The 21,761-nt window shown below is 38.3% G+C and overlaps 1 long non-coding RNA gene across 4 annotated transcripts; it reads left to right on the top strand.

The window, feature by feature from the left end:
• Window positions 1–17,830: 17,830 nt before the first annotated feature.
• Window positions 17,831–21,377, top strand: LOC122051151. Of its 4 annotated transcripts, none has more exons than XR_006131354.1 (6): window positions 17,831–18,120; window positions 18,231–18,348; window positions 18,438–18,516; window positions 18,599–18,695; window positions 18,800–18,868; window positions 21,074–21,377. It is a non-coding gene; the product is annotated as an uncharacterized LOC122051151 (long non-coding RNA). The 4 variants fall into 4 exon arrangements; XR_006131353.1 differs by having other exon boundaries at window positions 21,122–21,178; XR_006131355.1 differs by having other exon boundaries at window positions 18,800–18,872; window positions 21,122–21,153.
• Window positions 21,378–21,761: the final 384 nt, after the last annotated feature.

Genomic DNA, 21,761 nt, shown 5'->3' with positions numbered 1-21,761 from the left:
TTCCATCCTCGATGATGGATGAGAGCGAGTAAATCGTACTCAAGATATGCCCGAGCATGTGCCCTAGATTTCAAGGGAAGTTGGTGCAAATATCCGAGTCTAGCAGAATTTGACAACAGCTATCGGACCACCATCGGCATGGCACCTTATGAGGCTCTCTATGGGCGGAGGTGTAGATCTCCAACTGGTATGAGAGTGGTGAATGGAAAGAACAGACTGATCTAGTAGCAGATACCACAACAGCTATACAGCAGATCCGATAAAAGCCGCCAGAAAAGCTATGCCGATACACAGACCCTTAGAGTTTTCGGTTGGGGATTCAGTATTCCTCAGAGTAGCTCCCATGAAGGGAGTAATGCGTTTTGGGAAGAAGGGCAAGCAAAGTCCCAGATATGTGGGACCATACCTAATCAGCAGAAGAGTGGGCAAGGTAGCATATGAGCTAGAGCTACCCCAGGAAATGTCAGCTGTCCACAATGTATTTCATGTCTCTATGCTGAAGAAGCATATCCCAGATGCCACCCAGGTGATTGAGCCCCAGCTGGTACAAGTCCGCGAAGACCTCAGCTATGATAGTCGACCTACTCAGATAGTAGATCGAGCAGTTAAGAAATTGCGGAACAAGGAGGTACCATTAGTCAAAGTTATTTGGAAAAATCACACAGCAGAAGAGGCAACTTGGGAGACAGAAGCCAGCATGAAACAGAAGTACCCAGAGTTATTCTAAGTTCGAGGACGAACTTTTTATAAGGTATGGGGGATTGTAACGCCCGAAAATTCTCAAAACTATTTTAGAAATATCCTAGTATTTTTCTGGAATTTTAGGATATTTTTCTAGAATTTTTAGAGTAGTGGAAGTAACAAAAACAAATAGGGAACGAAAACGGCCTAGGCGGGAATTGAACCCGAGACCTATGGTTTAATGGATAATGCTAGTAACCAGTTGAACCCAGCAGGGCCGTGCTGAAAGAGAAGGGAATCAATTTTATTTAAGTTAGAGTTGGGCGAATTAATTCCTTAATATAAATAAGAAATTATTAAGTGGGGCTTAATTTTAATCGTGATTTTCTTCACCCTAAGCCACGCCGCCCCCTTCTTCTCTCCTCTCGGCGCCAATCACAAGAGCAACCTAGGGTTCCTCTCCTAGGGCCTCAAGAGCACTTTCTAGCGACGACTCCGACACGAGGACGTTCCCCTCCGCGAGGAGAGCACGTGGACGCGAGCGGTTCGTCGAGAGGATCGTCTTCACCGGAAAACCTAGCGCTTAGATTGTAAGAAATCTAGCACACGAGGTAAGAAACCCCTCACCTGCAGTATAAGTAGTTTCCGTTTGAATGCATGCCTTTAGATTAGCTATACTTGGATTTTTGTCGACATCTAGGGTGTATTTAACCCTCCCCGTAGCTTTAGGGATTAGTCGAGCACCTCTAGATGGGCCGGACGCGTTTTCCCTCTTCAGTTTGAGGTTTTAGACGTTGTCGGGTGCCTAGGGGTGGTCTCCCTACTTGAGAGGAGAGTTTGAGCACACCAAGTGTTCGATAAAATACCTAGCTCAGTAAAAAAATGCGACTTAGGCATTCTAATAGCTCAGCTAAATGCAATAGAAGTATTTATTTAGCTCATTCAGATTTATTACAGTTTTCATGGGACTAGATGTCCAATGGGTGGCCTCCCACAGTCGCCTCTAGGTTCAGACAACCTAGCTCTAGGTTCAGATAACCTAGAAATAGCAAGAACAACAAAAAATACAGCTATAATCAGTATTTTACTTTTCAGTGGCACTGTACGGGATTAGATATCCATTGGGCTGGGCTCCCACAGTCGGTCCCTAGGTTCAGATAACCTAGTAGCTCTACTAAACTCGGGACTTGCAACCCCGGGTCTAGTTAGGGATGCGCGCATAGCAGGTACAGTTGTCGGGCCCAAACAACAGCATGATTATTATTTTGATCTACTATGTATAGAGCTTTCAAAAGATCATAAAACAGTTATATGAATTCAGTGCAGCTTTAGTATCAGATCAGTATTAGCTTAGTCAGTATCATGCTTCAGCTCAGTTCTTTACTATGATATGCATGATAGTTCTATGTTCAGTTTTGATGTACATGTTTAGATGATTGCCATGTATTATCTGTGATTATGCCATGCTTTTACATGTTCAGCTCATGTTTTAAACAACATGTTTTAAAAGCATTATCAGCATCGTATGCATGTTTTTGTGAGGTAGATGGTTTCTTACTAAGCTTTAAGCTTACAGATTCTACTTTCCTTATACTGCAGATAAAGGTAAAGGAAAGATGGACTAGCAAAGGAAGCTGGAGGACAATGCAGAGATGGTGTGTGTGGCAGGAACTTGGAATAAAAGATCTTAGGGATCTAGCAACTTTGTTCAAGCATTAGAACCTTTTAGCATTTTGGTTATTTGCACCTTAGCATGTTAAAGGTAATGAATTAGTTAATCAAGCATCCTAACATGTTTAGAATACTATTTTATGTTATTAGGATATATTTTGTGAATAGTATGAGTGAGATGTGAGATTTTGGCACGCACAAGTGCTGAAATCAGAAGTTCTGATTCGAAATCAGAAACTCTGATCGGTCTACCGACCGATCAGAACTGGATGGTGCCACTGGATCGATCAGTTGACTGATCCAGTCGCGAATAGAAAGTTCGCGTCTGTTGTGGATCAGTCAGCCGACCGATCCATATGCGAACAGCGAGCACAGAAGCTCACTTATCGGTCAGCTGACCGATCAGTGAGCCGACCGATCAGGGGTTTCCTCCGTGCCAGTATCAAGCCGGATCGATCACTGGATCGATCCGACAGCCCCCAATCGATCACTGGATCGATCCGACAGCCCCAATCGATCCACGGACCGATTGAAATGCCTGATTACAGCTAGTAGGACATCCAAGAGGCATAGATTATCTTCCCTAGCATGTGTACTACTCCTAGATACACCTAGAATATTATGATCAGAGGTTACAGTAATCAGTTTAGTAAAATTTTAATCAATCCAGATTTTCGCAATAGTAATTTAGCACAGCATCACGTAGCGATCCGCCTCGCAGCCTAGCTAGTAGGAGGCGGGTCGTTACAATAACCATGTCAGAGATTGCGATCATACTCATGTTGAACACTATATCAAGTCTAAGTAACATAGACATGGAACAGTTGTAGCACTGACACCATATTCAACCACACAAGCATTATCATACTAGAGATTTGAATGAACATTAGTTATCAAATTTCGTAAACAGTAAGCAGTAGAGTACTAACCTTGTATGTTAAACTTGTTGAATGTACAATATCTCATAAAAAAGTTTACCTTTAATGGTATCACAATAATCATATCCAGAGAGAATGCACAAATCAATAAACTGATCCATAGTGAGTCTTAGCTCTTCAAGAACCTGAAAAATAAGGATGTGAATAAATACAGTAATTCAATTAGCAATAAGTAGAATAAATATACCTTTGGAACTTCAAATTCCATTACAGAGATTTTTTTGGAACTAGAATCCATTAAATGACGGAGAAACCTTGGTGCCCCAAAAGTTAAAGTATCCATGTCTTTTAAGGCAACCGCAAATACCTAGAGATTGATAACAAAGAAATACATTTAGGATATTAAAGTTAAAAAAAAACAAAATGTGTTACATTGCATCATTTTACCTTGTCACTTTTGCAAAGAGCTACGCATTGAGCTTCTGCTTCACAGGGTGCCTTTAGATCACAAAGATGAGTTTAGCTTCTAAAACAAGAGATACAATACTTGTATATTAAGCAATTGCATGCAGCTTTAGGAAATGTTTGCAAGAGAAAGAAAAACTGTGACATTGTTAGTTCAAATTCTTGTAGCAAGGATAAAGAATTCAATAAGTGAAAGTGGACTAGTTTACCTCAATATTAGGCACACCCATTAATCTTAAGAGACTTTTACAATCTTCATTATGTTGCTTGGTTACCTGTGAAAAACTCTATAGTTAGGAATATGTCATTTTCGCTAAATATGATTACTCTTAATTATCGATTTGCACTGATAAAATTTGTTTTAGTTTGCTACAAATTATTAATAATCATCCAACGAGTCTAAATCCTTCATGGCTACTTGGCGTCAATAGGGGAACAAGAAAAACAAAAAAACTAGTTCTTCTGCTCCATTAGTTAAGCAATACCCTTGATTTCCTATGCTCTGGATGTTGATACAACAACCTACAAAGAAAGAAAAACAAGCATCATCAAGAATAATATATCGAAAAAAAACCCTTAAAATATTCTATGGGAACAGTTTCTATGTATCTTTATGAAGGTCTTAACCAAAAGACAGTTTGATCAGATCAGTATCACTCAGCATTAATGACAGAATTTATGGACGTTGAAGTGAAGGACAAGTTGCCAAATAGATATTGATGAATTTTTTCCATATTCAACTGTTTCATTGAAGAAATCAAATAAAAAAGAATAAAAAGCTAAGATTAGTATCCAAGAAAGATATAAACAAGATAATTTAGAAGCTCTTCCAATATAAATTATATATACATGCTGATCGTATGTATGTATGAACTAGCAATATCAACTACAATTTTTTTTTCATTTTCAACAAACAATTCTGTCTAAACAATTTAAGCACATAAAGTGAAAAGAATAGTATGAAACGTTTGAGACAATATCTCTCGTAGTTCATAGTATTTTTCTAAGCCTGAACAAAGATTTACAGCTTGCCAATTACTGATTTGTGACATGATCTGGTTGCTATAAATTGAAAAAGATAGCTGAACAATAATGCAAAATGACGAGCATTTGCAACATCTTGAATATTTCCAATGGGGTAAGCATGAACTTAAATATCTACATGCTTTCATTCATCAGAAAAAGGAGAAGAAGATACACACAGGTTTGCGTATGATCAGTAAGTAAATATGTGCACAAAATCATCTCCATGATTTCCTATGGAGTAGAATCGAACAATGGCAAGGAGGGAATCAAATCAAAAATTTCTTTTTAAAGTAAATGTTAGACAAAAACCAAAAATAGCATAAAATAAGAACAAGAGATGATGAGACATCAAAAAAAAAAAAAAAGCGAACCCCAAAAAATCAACAATTTGTGGAACCCTAACGTGCATGCCAAGCAACATGTGTCCCTATAGCATCACCAATGGTGTCACATTCATTTGGAATGGGAAAGGGCAACCTTGCTAAATTCTCCACAACGTTATCAATCGAGACGCGCATGCAATTCATGGATAACGGGACACCATAAAGTAATTTTTCATCCCCATTGACATGAACAACTGTACCATAGGCCACAATATTGGACTTTGATTCTAGTGACAGTGAAACTGGCATACCCTAGAAGACAATCAATCATACATTAATGCACTTATTATTAAAAAATAATATTAAGTATCCACAATTAAATACATATATATACCTACTATATATGTAAAGATGCGATTTTAAATTTGAAAGACACGTTACCAGTGATGGAATGCACAGTCGTCATCGAACCCTCCACAATTCCAAATCTATCATGAATGACCTATCATATCAAAGAAATCAATCACCTATCACCAATTTCATCACAAAGCTAAAATGCTCTGTCTCAAGTTTAACAACCTTTGCAAGAGGGGCAAGGAAGTTGGTGGTGTAGCTAGCATTGGAGACAATATTAATGTCAGATGTGTATGTATGCTCATTCACTCCCACCACAAACATAGGTGCATCCTTGCTTGGAGCAGAAATGATGACTTTCTTGGCACCACCCTAGTATTCAGAAAAATAGGGATTCTCATCCTTGTCTTCCAATGTCATTTATACATGTCATCAACATCAATAATGTCTAAATAATCTTCCAATATAACATAGACTTGAATTTTATCAAAATCATCCAGCTGTCTTATAAAAATAATGAGACTTTGAATAAGATTATTACTATGGACAGCAACATGCAGAATATCATTACAGGCAAAAAAAAAAGTTCTATGCAAGCTAACAAATATGAAGTCAATATTTAGATTTGTCACCTTTGAAAAGACAAAATCAAGAACACCTTCATATGCTAGCACCAACATATGAACTTGTGCTTCAAACTGCTTCACGAAATCAGATTTATGAACACGTACCTTCTTATGTCATAAATTTTTTGAGTCAATGCAATTCATATATTTTCATTCACAATTTTAAGGAACTTCAAGGCCAGTGAATCCACATGTAATGGTCAGCAGATTTGGGTCTCTAATCTGACCATGACTCAAGAATCAAGATAGGAACAAAAATGTGAAATGGTGGGAAGTAAAAAAATCTAGAATGAAGTTCCTAAAATCGAATGTATATTAATTGCACGCAGTATGCATTTTTGTAACTAAAGTGACCCACCTGATCACTAATTACATTAAATCCACATGTACAAGCATCAGACACAAACAACATAAAGCTAGTCCGTAACATTAATCTCATTCCTTGATTTGCAAAACTAGATTCCTCTTCATCAAAGCAAGAAGATCCAGTGGAGAAATGCAACCTATGATGCAGTAATTCTCACCTACCTTTAAGTGAGCAGCAGCCTTGTCCTTGTTTGTGAAGACACTAGTCGACTCTACAACGAACTCAGCTCCAGTCTTGGCCCAAGGAATATCCTCAGGGTTTCTAAACCCAAACCACAATCTCTGTAAACAACTTTCACCAAAATTGAAACATGGAAAGCAGCTTCTTCTATCAGTATGACACAGATAACATGAGTTTAAAGACCTGATGCCAAAGACAGTAACTTCGTTCTCTCCAAAAAGAAGGGTCTTGGAATCCTTCACTTTTATCTCATGATGCTTCCATTGTCCATGCACGGTATCATATTTAAACACGTATGTCTACAATTCATGAGCCACAGTATAGTGTCAGATTCAAGATTCAAGGAAAAACTAATCATATAGTTAATCATAATGTAGCAACAATAGGGCACGAACCCACTCTGCACGGATGCTTAAAAAATATCAAATCAAGCCACCAAAACCAAAACCAAAGAACTAAACTAATAAGCACACTACAAGCAGAGTACCATGTAGTCGGTTGTGATGAACGAATCATTGACGGTGACGAGCTCCACATCATCGCTCTGAAGCGCGACTCTAGCGACCAACCTCCCAATTCTTCTGAAACCTAATAAGTGGTTCCAAAGCAAAAGTAAAGGCCTGCGGAACATCGATCGAGGTATTGACTCACAGGAAATCATACAGAAACTAAGAAGGCGGCCTACCGTTGATGCCGATCTTGATCTTAGCTGCAACAAAAATCACCAAACGAAAACGAAAGAGGAAACTAGGAGTCAAAATCGAGATCACAGAAACATAAAAGAGATGAAGAGCAAAGGGGATCGAAGGCGTACCCATGGCAGCGAGATGAAAAGTGCTTGTGAAAAGGTCACGAGACGGCAGCGTCAGCGAGGGAGCTATGCGTCTGCCCATTAAAAGGAAGGACTTTTTTCATTTCCCTTCTACCAATTTTTGTTTCCCCAAATTCCATCTGCATCCATCAAGTGGCGAGCCATGTAAGACCTAAAAAGTCTATCCGAACACACTATTTTGACCAATAAAAGTGAATAACAAACACAAATCGATGCATAAAACTGACACCTTCGGAGATCAAACACCACAAACGTTGACATATGAGCAGGCAAAGGGCATGATGAAACCAATCTAAAGCTAAAAAGAAGAAGAAAAGAGAATGTTGCGCTTGCAAATACAAGCATAGTGGAATCAAAAGTAGGTTTCATTTTTTGAGACAAAATCTATGAACGAAGACAAGACCTAGGTTATGAATCTATCTTGACCATGACTCTAGCACAAATCCAAAGAAGACAAGACCAAGGTTATGAATCAACAGAGTAGGAGTGCCACCTTTGCCGAAGAAATACACCTCATCCGATCAAAAGGTTCCACAAGTGAAAGAAGTAGAAATGGAAGGTCAAGGGCCTCGTTGAACTCAGAAACCCACTCACCAGGAAACAAGAGGAGCACACCGTCGTGGAGGAAGATCCAGGGGAGGCGTGAAGAGATTGTATGAGGAGAGGGAAAGAAAAATGACTTAGGTTTAGGAGCGCGAAAGGGAAAAACACGATGCCGAAAAGAAAACAGCGAGGGGGAAAATGACCAAATTCGATTACAACGGTTTTTTCAAAACTGTTGTCGTAGCAGCTAAAAAAGCGCTTAAAGACAACGGATTTAAAAACCGTTGTAAAAAGTGTTGATGATTCAAAAAAAATCACTCAATGACAATAATTTTCTCAAAACTGTTGTCTTTTATATTTAATGGGGAGTTCAAAGACAACGGTTTTGGCAAAAACCGTTGTCTTTGAGCAAATACACAACGCTTTCTCTTAAAACCGTTGTCGTAGGGGTGTTGTCGTTTGTAGTTTTTGTTGTAGTGTTTAGACTTGGATCTCCTGCGAAATTTAACACGTTTGATCCAAATTGTAACACCCCTAGAAAGCCTAGAAGGGTAATGGGAGTACGAATGAAAAGAGGATGTAAATACTCTATGTTAAATATTAAGATGGATTTAGATGATTAAAACTTTATGAAAGAAAAATAAAGTTGAGAATATAATCATCTATACATGATTTAACATGTATGAAATATTTATGCATAATGCATAATATATATGAATTATTATGTGTAAAAGAAAATAAAATGTTAGAAGAGATATTGAACCTTGGATCTCTTGTAGGGAACATGTATAGGATACCAAAGGGGATAGGAGAATTATTAGTAAAGAGAGGAAGGATTAAGTAGTTAAGAATAAGAAAGGATTCTTTCTACTTAAAAAGAAAAAGAAGTAAAAATATGCATAACCAAGTTTTGAACCTTGGTTCTCTTGTGGATGCATGCATGTGTTAACCAATTGGGATAAGAGAGGATATTGTAAGAGGAGAGATAGAAAATTTTATTAAAGGAGAGAAAAGAGAGAGATTAAGAGAGAACTCACAAGGCATATCTCTAGAATATTCCTATCATAAAGAAGAGGAATAAATGGGGAGGATGAATCAAGTCAAATTTCCTCCCCTCATTTTAGTATAAATAGGCATGGAGGGGTGACTTCAAATTCATCCTCCACTCCTCTCCCTCTCCTCCTCCCTCTTGTGCCGAGACCCCCCTCTCTTCTTCTTCTTGTTGCCAAGCAACACAAGAGGAAGGAAGCTCCTCTTCCTCCTCACTCCCTCCCTCTTCTTTCTTCCTTGTTGTTGCCGAGCAACACAAGAGGGAGAAGCTTCTTCTTCCTCCCCTCTCCACCAAAAGACCTAGCCACTCCTTTCCCTCCATTGGTGCCGAACCTAGCAAGCAAGAAGAAAGGTCCAAGCAAGTTCTCAATTCTAGGAAACTTAAGCGAAGAAGGTAAGCTTCCCCTAACCTGTGGTACAAGGCTTTTTATATGTTTTTATGATTTTATAAGAATTTTAAAACCTAGAAACAAGTATGAGAAAATTCGGTTAAGAAGAGCTTTCGAAATCTAGTGATGTTTAACTAGTCTTCACTAAATGATAGATTTTCTATGCCATGGAAAAGGATTCTTCTTCATGTTTTTATACCTATATGATGCTTGATAAGAGAAGCACTTAACCCTAGAATTTCGGCCAAAAATATTTTTAAGAGGCTAGAGAAATTCATTATTTTACTCAACTAGTACAAGGTTCTTCCTATGAAATGTTAGGGACCATGTAATTAGTTTTCTTGCTTAGAAGATGTTTGAACTAAAAGGAAACCCACCCATATGTTTCGTCCAAGAAGGGGTTTAGGGTTAGGAATACCCTTAAATTTAAATAAACATGCTCATGAGGTAGGATACAAAGATGCTAAAAGACTTGTATGTTTCGGCCAAGTTGTTCATGAAATAAATTTATATGTTTATTTCTTAGTAAATTTTACCATGAAACTCACTTAGGTTTTCATGCTTTAGACTACTTAAAATCCTAGCTAAAGAATGGTAGGTTTCGGCCATGTGAAGGAAATAAAAGAAAAAAAAAAAAAAAAAAAACCTAGGAAATGTTATGCAATGAAATTTATGTTATGCCATGATATGTGATAGCATATGAAAGGCTATACATAATGAGAAGAATGAAATTTATGTAAATGCCATGATATGTGATAGCATATGAAATGCTATACATAATAAGAAGAATGAAATTTATGTAAATGCCATGATATGTGATAGCATATGAAATGCTATACATAATGAGAAGAATGAAATATATGTAAATGCCATGATATGTGATAGCATATGAAATGCTATACATAATGAGAAGAATGAAATTATGTGAATGCCATGATATGTAATAGCATATGAAATGCTATACATAATGAGAAGAATGAAAAATGAAATGCATGAAAGATTGTTAAGGATATGATACGATAGTTATGCATGATAAATTACTTTGTATGGTTTGTACCAAGGGTGGGCTCCGTAAACGCCCCGGGGTCGATGGAATAAGACTCGGGCCTCGTCAGTAATGGACTTCTGATGCCCTAGGTCGATGGAGTAAGACTCGGGCCTAGTATGTATGTATGGTAGGGTTCAAGACTTGCTACCTTGGACCTACGTATGATGTATGTGGTACAAACCGGGATCCCTAATGATGATGATATTAATTTCAAGTACTTACAAGTATAAGTTTTCAAATTCATGATGCATTGCCTGCATATGTGCTTGAATTAGCTAATGATTTAATATGATGCTATGATGATATGAATATGATACCTTTGTATGTTATATGCTTATGATATTACGCATGATATTAATATACGATGATTTTCGGTTTTAGTGAGTAGGAAAGGAACTTACTGAGCCATGAGTGCTCACAGCTTACTTTCCTTGTACCGCAGATATGGGGGACGGATATTCGGAACGACGGAGCAGCAGGAGGAGCAGATAGTGATGTGTGTGGTGGTGGCTCGGCAAAGAACGATTCGGACAAATTAATATGATTAGTTATAGAATCAATATATGCACTATTAATCTGTGATATCATGCTTATTTAAATAAAATGAATGGTTTAAAAGTTTTTCTTCCGCTGCTATAGTATAACCAAAGCATGTACGTAAGTAGTATAAAGAACGTAGCGCCGCCTTTGGTTGGGTAAGAAGGGCGGGCGTTACAGGTGGTATCAGAGCGAGGTTGTTGCCAGCTCACTACACACACATCAAGCTCCTTCCTGCCGCTCCAAGTAAGTACAGTTGCTTAATTTATTTATATGCAAATATTTGTATGATACTCTAGGATGCATGAATGGTAGCCTAGGAAGGATACCTTAAACTATACCCTAGAGAATGGTGCATAATGATAAGTAGGTGATATGCTAAGATGCATGAATGGTAGCCTAGATACAAGAACCTTAGGCTATGACATAAGAGGAATAATGAATCTTTAAAATCTTGTAGAAATGGACTATATCCCGTTCGAATACGATTCCGAGGATGTGGAATATTCTGGCGAATACCTCGAGTTCGCGGATGAACCTGAGATGCTGGAATACTTCGCCGCGGGATCTCCGGAACACGGCGAGTTCGGAGAAGAAGATCTCGAGGAAATCGAGGAAGGAAATTTGAACGATTATGAAGATGAAAATGAAGAAATTATGGAATACTATGAAGAAGAAAACGAGCTTCCTGAGATGGTCGAGGATGAATTTAACCTTGCTGAATACATGGAAATGGGTTTCAACCCCAACGATATAATAGACTTCGAGTGGGGACTGAACAACCTCGAGGAGGAACTAGACGAAGACCCGATGGAACTGGACGAACCTGTTGAAGAAGACGAGGGAATGGATGAAGAGACAATAATCGACCCGGAAGAGGCACCGGAGATTCAACCTCCGATAATGCCTGATCCACCCCAGGATGGTCTGGGCAAGTCGATACAGGTTGGGTTGATAATGACTACTGCTCTCATGTCCTTTATGGCAGGAGTAGTCGCAACCTACCTGGCTGTTTAAGAGAAGAAGTTATGTAATAAAAGCTTTTTGATGAATACAAAGAGTAGAAATGGTATCAATTTAAGTATAAGGATGATAATACCATCGGCTAGATCTTGACGTGTAAGAAAGATAAGGTAATCTAAAGGTGATATGACAACCTAAGAAAGAATACCTCAATGATGACCCAAAAATGGCATGAAACCTAGACATGATGTGTTAAGATATTCATGCATGAATGATAACTTAGGCTAATCTTGTCATCATTTAGGAAATCAGGTATGGCTAGAAGACGAAATGCCAGAACGGAGGAGACAGTACCTCCACCTGATTGGGCACAAGTAGTTACTGAGCTACAACGACAGCTTACGGAACAGCAACAAATGATTGCTGCCATGATAAATCAACAAGGGAATCCCGCTACCCCAAATCAGAATAATACGCCAAACATACCAGTAGTGGAACCGGAGCCAGTGGCAGCACCAGTACCACTAGTGAATCTGGCACCAGTAGTTCGTCCGGAAGCGTATATAATCCAGTGGCAAAGACTGAGGCCGGAGAAATTCTCTGGAAATTGTGAAGCATGGGACGCACAAGCTTGGTTTAAGACGATGGAGAGCATGGTAGAACTATTGGACTGGCCTGAGCATGAAAAGGTCAAATGCGTATCCTTCTGTCTCACAGGAGACGCCCGAATGTGGTGGGACAGAGTGAAAGTGAAAAGGCCAGTGAATCAAATGAGTTGGGAAGATTTTGAGACGGAATACTTCGAAGAATTCTTCCACACTCGGGTGACAAGTAGGCACTATGATGAATTCACTGAATTTCGGCAAGGTGACCTAACGGTGGAAGAAGCGATAAAAAGATTCAACCGCCTGGCGCGACTCTGCCCGGAATTAGTTAGGACGGAAGGAGAAAGGGTCAGGCTTATGCTAAAGATGCTCAGACCCGAGATAGCACTTAATGTGGCCGGCGGAGTTAACAGACCACGGACCACAGAAGAGTTAGTTAGCAGTGCCCTGAATACTGAACACTACCTGAAGGCACTAGACAAGGACAAAAAGCAAGCTCAGAAGGAAGAACTGGAAAATGTTAAAGCCAACTGGAAAGGGAACCACGGCGGAAAGGGAAAACGACGGAATGACACTGAGATTGGTCCGTCCAACAAGCAGCTCAAGTTTTCTCTGTGCAATACATGTGGGAAAAAACATCCAGGGACATGTCGTACGGGCACTAATAGGTGCTACAACTGTGGGATAGAGGGTCATAAAGCAAAAGACTGTCGTAAGGGCAAAATTAAATGCTACGACTGTGGACTAGAAGGACATCTATCTAGAGACTGCCCTACTAAAGCACCACAGTATGTTTCGAATCAAGGCGGTCCCGCAAGGTTACACCAACTGCAGACTCCCATTGAGGGACCCTCAATAAGTCAAGGGAGATTAGAAGCTCCACCAACATCTAAGGGAATCTGAGCAGAAATTGTCATTCTAAGTTCGGGGACGAACTTTCAATAAGTAGGGGAGATTGTAACACCCCTAGAAAGCCTAGAAGGGTAATGGGAGTACGAATGAAAAGAGGATGTAAATACTCTATGTTAAATATTAAGATGGATTTAGATGATTAAAACTTTATGAAAGAAAAATAAAGTTGAGAATATAATCATCTATACATGATTTAACATGTATGAAATATTTATGCATAATGCATAATATATATGAATTATTATGTGTAAAAGAAAATAAAATGTTAGAAGAGATATTGAACCTTGGATCTCTTGTAGGGAACATGTATAGGATACCAAAGGGGATAGGAGAATTATTAGTAAAGAGAGGAAGGATTAAGTAGTTAAGAATAAGAAAGGATTCTTTCTACTTAAAAAGAAAAAGAAGTAAAAATATGCATAACCAAGTTTTGAACCTTGGTTCTCTTGTGGATGCATGCATGTGTTAACCAATTGGGATAAGAGAGGATATTGTAAGAGGAGAGATAGAAAATTTTATTAAAGGAGAGAAAAGAGAAAGATTAAGAGAGAACTCACAAGGCATATCTCTAGAATATTCCTATCATAAAGAAGAGGAATAAATGGGGAGGATGAATCAAGTCAAATTTCCTCCCCTCATTTTAGTATAAATAGGCATGGAGGGGTGACTTCAAATTCATCCTCCACTCCTCTCCCTCTCCTCCTCCCTCTTGTGCCGAGACCCCCCTCTCTTCTTCTTCTTGTTGCCAAGCAACACAAGAGGAAGGAAGCTCCTCTTCCTCCTCACTCCCTCCCTCTTCTTTCTTCCTTGTTGTTGCCGAGCAACACAAGAGGGAGAAGCTTCTTCTTCCTCCCCTCTCCACCAAAAGACCTAGCCACTCCTTTCCCTCCATTGGTGCCGAACCTAGCAAGCAAGAAGAAAGGTCCAAGCAAGTTCTCAATTCTAGGAAACTTAAGCGAAGAAGGTAAGCTTCCCCTCACCTGTGGTACAAGGCTTTTTATATGTTTTTATGATTTTATGAGAATTTTAAAACCTAGAAACAAGTATGAGAAAATTCGGTTAAGAAGAGCTTTCGAAATCTAGTGATGTTTAACTAGTCTTCACTAAATGATAGATTTTCTATGCCATGGAAAAGGATTCTTCTTCATGTTTTTATACCTATATGATGCTTGATAAGAGAAGCACTTAACCCTAGAATTTCGGCCAAAAATATTTTTAAGAGGCTAGAGAAATTCATTATTTTACTCAACTAGTACAAGGTTCTTCCTATGAAATGTTAGGGACCATGTAATTAGTTTTCTTGCTTAGAAGATGTTTGAACTAAAAGGAAACCCACCCATATGTTTCGGCCAAGAAGGGGTTTAGGGTTAGGAATACCCTTAAATTTAAATAAACATGCTCATGAGGTAGGATACAAAGATGCTAAAAGACTTGTATGTTTCGGCCAAGTTGTTTATGAAATAAATTTATATGTTTGTTTCTTAGTAAATTTTACCATGAAACTCACTTAGGTTTTCATGCTTTAGACTACTTAAAATCCTAGCTAAAGAATGGTAGGTTTCGGCCATGTGAAGGAAATAAAAGAAAAAAAAAAAGAAAGAAACCTAGGAAATGTTATGCAATGAAATTTATGTTATGCCATGATATGTGATAGCATATGAAAGGCTATACATAATGAGAAGAATGAAATTTATGTAAATGCCATGATATGTGATAGCATATGAAATGCTATACATAATAAGAAGAATGAAATTTATGTAAATGCCATGATATGTGATAGCATATGAAATGCTATACATAATGAGAAGAATGAAATATATGTAAATGCCATGATATGTGATAGCATATGAAATGCTATACATAATGAGAAGAATGAAATTATGTGAATGCCATGATATGTAATAGCATATGAAATGCTATACATAATGAGAAGAATGAAAAATGAAATGCATGAAAGATTGTTAAGGATATGATACGATAGTTATGCATGATAAATTACTTTGTATGGTTTGTACCATAAGCGCCCCGCGGTCGATGGAATAAGACTCGGCCTCGTTAATGAGGCTTCGATGCCCTAGGTCGATGGAGTAATACTCGGGCCTAGTATGTATGTATGGTAGGGTTCAAGACTTGCTACCTTGGACCTACGTATGATGTATGTGGTACAAACCGGGATCCCCAATGATGATGATATTAATTTCAAGTACTTACAAGTATAAGTTTTCAAATTCATGATGCATTGCCTGCATATGTGCTTGAATTAGCTAATGATTTAATATGATGCCATGATGATATGAATATGATACCTTTGTATGTTATATGCTTATGATATTACACATGATATTAATATACGATGATTTTCGGTTTTAGTGAGTAGGAAAGGAACTTACTGAGCCATGAGTGCTCACAGCTTACTTTCCTTGTACCGCAGATATGGGGGACGGATATTCGGAACGACGGAGCAGCAGGAGGAGCAGATAGTGATGTGTGTGGTGGTGGCTCGGCAAAGAACGATTCGGACAAATTAATATGATTAGTTATAGAATCAATATATGCACTATTAATCTGTGATATCATGCTTATTTAAATAAAATGAATGGTTTAAAAGTTTTTCTTCCGCTGCTATAGTATAACCAAAGCATGTACGTAAGTAGTATAAAGAACGTAGCGCCGCCTTTGGTTGGGTAAGAAGGGCGGGCGTTACACAAATCACCTAGGTTATTAATTTCATTAAATATTAGTTTCCAAAATTGGCTTCCAGTACTGACGTGGCGAGGCACATGACCTTCTTAGATATGGGAGCAACCACCACCGACTAGACAAAGCATTTTAAGGAAAGTTAATATTTAATTTCCTTAAATAACTTTAGGTCAACCGAAAAGAACAATCAAATCACAAGGAAAAGAAAAACAGAAGAACACTATATCGAAAACAAATTCGAAACACTAAAATCGTATGCCTCTTGTATTTGGTTTTTTTTACATGAAAATGAAACTAGTATGATGCGGAAAAACATTACTAGTTATACCTTTCTTTTGAAGACAAAGACCTCTTGATCTTCTATCATATTCCTCTTCTAACCTCGGACGTTGTGTGGGCAATGATCTTCCGAGATGAGAACCACCAAGCACCTTCTTCTTCCTTACAAGTTTCGGCCATCAAAACTTCTCCTAGGATGAAGAGGTTCGGCGACCACCACCATGCTCCAAGGGATGCTAGAAACAAAGCTTTCTTTCTCTCCTTCTTCTTCTTCTTCTTCTCTAAACTTGATCCGGCCACCATATGAATTCCACAAGAAGGATGAGGTTCGACCATCAAAGAAAAGAAAGGAGGAGAGGATGGCCGGCCATACCAAGGAAGAAAAAGAGGGAGAAAATAGAATAGAGTTCTTAGCCATGAAGCCTCCTCTACCCCCTCTTTTATAATCCTTGGTCTTGGCAAATAAGGAAAATTTAATAAAACTTTCCTTAATTCTTTTGCCACTTGAAAGAAAATTTATTTAATTAAAAATAATTCTCTTTTCATCATGTTAATGGCTGGCCACCTTTAATCCCTTAATCAAGGAAAATTTAATTCACATAAGAATTAAAATTTCCTAATTTGTTTCCGGAAATTTATAAAAAAAATTCTCCATTAATTTTTCCCTTCATGGTGGTTAATAAAAGGAAATTTTATAAATTAAAATCTTTCTTTTAAACATGTGGATAAAAAGAAAGTTATATCTAAAAATTAAAATATCTTTCAATCTACAAATAAGGAAAGATATCTAATCTTTTCTTAATCTTTTGTAGAAGCTTTATAAAAGAGATATTTAATTTTAAACTCTCTTTTAAATCATGAATATGGTTAAAAAGAAAGTTTTCTTAAAATTTAAAATTAACCTTTTAATCTACAAATATGGAAAGATTTAAATCTTTTCTTAATCTTTTGTAGAAAGCTATAAAAGGAAAGATTTAAATTTTAAACTCTCTTTTAAACATGTGGATGATTTACAAATAAGGAAAGTTTTTACCAAAAAATTAAAAACATCCTTTTAATCTACAAATAAGGAAAGAGATTAATCTCTTCTCTTAATCTTTTGTAGAATGCTATAAAAGGAAATTTTAATTTTTTAAACTCTCTTTAAAAATGTAAGATGCCGTAAAAAAATAAATAAATAAATAATAAATTTTATTAGACGAAAAATCTTATTAGATTTTTCAGAAATTTTTAGGAATTTTTTGGGAATTAAATGGGGTCCGTATGATTCGTTTTAAAGGGATAGATTCGGGGTACAGAGGAAGCCTGTTTGGAACCCATTTAAATGGGAATTGATTGAGGATTAAACTTAGAGTTAATTAAATTAAAACTAAGTTTATTCCTTATTCTTATTTTCTTTTCTCTTATTTCCCGATTTTTCTCCTCCTTCCCGATTCCTTCTGCCCGAGACACCCTTCCCTCTCCCGGCGATTTCTCTGCCCGATCACCGACGCCAAGCCTCCTTCCTCCCTCTCCCTCTCAAGGTGTGGAGCCTCTTCCCACTTGCTCCGACTCCTTTCCCCTCTTTCGCCCGATTGATGCCGACTATCTCAAATTCTCGGCGCGGACCACTCGAGCACTGATCTGGCGGTCGTCTTTCCAGACCTAGCCGGGGATACCAGGAACTCGCCGAAAATCGAGTGCATGAGCAGGTGATAGTAGGGTTCTTGAGCCTTTTGCGCTTTCTTTGCGATTTCTTTGATTCCCGATTCTTGGTTTTGGTTGGTCGTCGTTTCTCTTGATTGATCGTGGTTGAGCACAGGCACTGTTGCCCCTTTGATGGTGCCAATTCCAGCCATCAGCGTTCCTTCTCTGCCCCAGCTCACTGCCATTGTAGCATCTTGATTTCCTCTGAGAGGGAACAGGGATATTGTCTAGGGGTAAGTCTTTCTTAGTATGGATTAGTATGGTTTTGATTTCACATTTGGTTTGGGGATGTGAAGATTTGATGATTTAGTTATTGGATCAGCCGGCAGTAGCTTCGCTGTAGCAAGTTTCTCCGGCTGTGGGTTGACAATAGTGCCATCAGATTTGAATAAGTCATAGAGGTAATTTCCTATATGAAAAGGATTCGAATTTTAGTTGTGCAATAATTATGGTTTGTGATGCTTGCTATCTGATCTGGACTAGGAGGAGTTGGATCAATATTGTGGATCTTCCCTTGTGCCGATCACTGCCCTTCTTCAATTCTTTTGGCTAAGGCCTTTGGTAGCTCTCGGTTGAAGAGGTAAGGGGTTCAATTTAGGTAAATGTGGTATTGGTATTAGAGTTCCAGTAAATGCATTGCTGTCCAATTATCTCCTGGATTGATCTTGGAAGGAATTGGTGTAGGAGTTCTTGGTGGCTGTGGACAGAGGTTAGTAGGGGCTATGAGCTCTTGATTTGTAGCCATATCTTAAGGTAAGTGAATTTCCAGTGATGTATCTCTTTTACTTCCATCAGTAGGTTGCTAATTTGGTTTTATAAGGAATCTAGGATTTTATGCTTGCTTAGATTTATAAGTGGTGAGTAGATGTATTGATTTAACTCAAATTGATAGTAGATTATGGATTGGATGAGTTATGGGTTGGATTATTAGATGTCGTGGTTTGGATTAGTAGGTGAATTGAAGATTAGGTTGGAAAGATTGAAGGATTTATGAGGATATTTGTTAAGTTGATTATGGTTTGATGATTTAGTTGATAGGTTATTGTAGGTTGATATCATTTGTGTTGTGGATGGATAAATCAAGATTTGTATCATATTATATTGGAGACTTTGTGATCTGTGGTTGTTTGGATCGAAGTGAAGGATTGGGGATTATGTTTGGTTTTAGAAGGAGTGGAATTAAGGATGGATTGATTATCGTATTGGATTTGGATCATTAGGTGGAGTTAAACATGATCGTTATTGGTATGTGTTGGATTGATTGGGGTTGTATTAGGTTGGAATTTATGGATATGGTGATTGGTTGATATAGAATGTTATGTGATCATTCTTTGGATTATTGGATTGATTGTTGGTTGGGTTATCAGATATGGTGGTTAAGGATTATTTGGAGGATTAGTCAGGGATCAGATTTAATTGGAGTGATCTTATTGGGTTAGGGATTTTATTTAGTTATTTAATTCATATGAATTTAGCTAAATAAAATATAAATATATTGATTTCTGTAGGACTTGGAGTCGGGACGAGCGTCTCGGCGTAGGATTAGTTTATCTGACATGGTCTACAGATAAAGGCGGGTATTTCTTCCTTTGCCTCTATATAGTTTCTTTGAAACTTAGTGCATGGTTATTATTGGATGATTAGGCCGCTTTATCTTATATCGTGTTAGTATGTTGATTTCCTGCATGAGACTTATGCTTGACCCTTATGATAATCTATTTAATTCATATACAGTCTTAACTCTTGATATCTACTCTGTTGTGATTACATGTGAGGAGTATGTCTTGTAGGGATTATTGGGTTGTCGGTATTACCATGCTGATTGGGTATATGATGTGGATTGTACGTAGGTTGGTATGCGTGATAGGAGTCATCATGTTGACTGTATAATTTCATGTCATATGTACACACGTATTTGTTATGTACTTTTGGGAGAAGTTGTGTTGATTGTAGGTTTGTTTTGTATACACGTGTCTGATGTGTTTACTGGTGGATACCTGTTGATTGTACTTATGTTCTGTGTATATGTGTCTGGTGGGATTATTGGAGATTGTTGGTTGATTATACATGTGTAGTGATGTACATGTGTTTGGTGGGATATATGGAGGTATCGTTATGATTATACTCATGTTGTGGAGTACGTATGTGGATTTGGGGGTTGCATGGATGATGACGGGGTCTGTATCATGATTATATATATATATCATGTTCATCATTCATTGCATCTGATGACCATTGTCTCCCTTGTGGTGAGAGAGTTGTCAGTTGGTTTGGTTTAAGCACGCTCGCCACCTGCATGGTAGTGGTAGTTGGAGGCGGGTCGTCATCGTCTCCACGCCACCCAGGTTTTGTGAGATCGGCGTTGTGAGCGATCGAGGGACTGATACTATGTAGCTAGATAGCTCTAGTGGATTGTCCGCCTCGACCACTATATAGTGGGTGGAGGGTAGTTCTGATCGTCACGGACCCGAGCCTCTCGGCCATACAGGGGTGTGTGGTGTTCGGAGAGGTGGCGGGGTGACCGTGGGCGTCGTGCACTTTGCATCGACGACGGGTGCATCCGGGGTTATATTTGCATACATGCCTAGTAGATACTAGTTGACGTGATTGTCGTTATTGCACTTGATTGAGATATGGTTGTTGTATTTGGTTGCCGTCTACGCCGCATACATCGCCATTTATTTTACATGTATATGCGGTTGTATTTATATCGCGGTGTCATGGATACGTCACATTGCGGATCTGTGAGTTCTTGAGTTTATCGTATCGATTCAGTTGGGTATATATCATCACTATGTCGGTTGAGGTTTGTACAGTTTGTAAGTCAGGTTTTATGTCAGATATGTTTAGGTGCATTGATTATGGTAGTATGATCATGTTTCTTTATTCCCTACTGAGACTGTATACTTTTGATCTCCATGTTTATTTACCATGTACTATCTTTTCTATTACCCGCAGAGTTACCTATACTCACCACCGCATGTATACCTTTATATTTTCATGTAGAAGGTTGGGGTGTCGCTTGGAGTATCCTGTCTGCCGGGTCCTACGTCACATCCGAAGACTTATCCTTTAATTATTTTTGGCATTGTATTTGTGTTTAGCCATGTGGCTATCTTGTGGTTTTATTGTTGTATTTATATTTGTGGTTGTTGTATGAAGCCTAGCCGGCTAGCAGTGTGTTGATGTGTTTTGTATGGGTTTTCCGTTATCATTTTTCCGCTTTGTTTTTAGTACGGCCGTGTGGGCTTTTTATATATAACTGTTTGGTTGTGATTGTTTCATTCCAGCCGAGTGGGCTGTGATTATAATTGTGTCGTTGTGTACATAAATATTCCAGCCGCATGTGGCTGATGTATTTTGATTGTATTGATGCTTCAGATTGTCACTGGTATAGGGGAGATGCTGCCGGATTTTTGTCTGGCAGAGACTCCTTTGGGGACGTGACAATTTAGTGGTATCAGAGCAGGTTTACGATACTTGCTATGCGTTCTGGATTTTTAAGTTTTATCTGATACCAATTTTTGGTATCAGAACAGGTACGATGTTTGCTATTCGTGTTTTTGGATTTCGTGATTCGGTTTTCTTGATGTGGTTTTGGGACCAGGCAGCGACAGGACATCTCCAGGCTTTAGGAGGTATGTTT

This window comes from Zingiber officinale, chromosome 3A, assembly GCF_018446385.1.
Source record: "Zingiber officinale cultivar Zhangliang chromosome 3A, Zo_v1.1, whole genome shotgun sequence".
Taxonomy (NCBI): Eukaryota; Viridiplantae; Streptophyta; class Magnoliopsida; order Zingiberales; family Zingiberaceae; genus Zingiber; species Zingiber officinale.
This window is presented reverse-complemented; position numbering and strand designations above follow the sequence as displayed.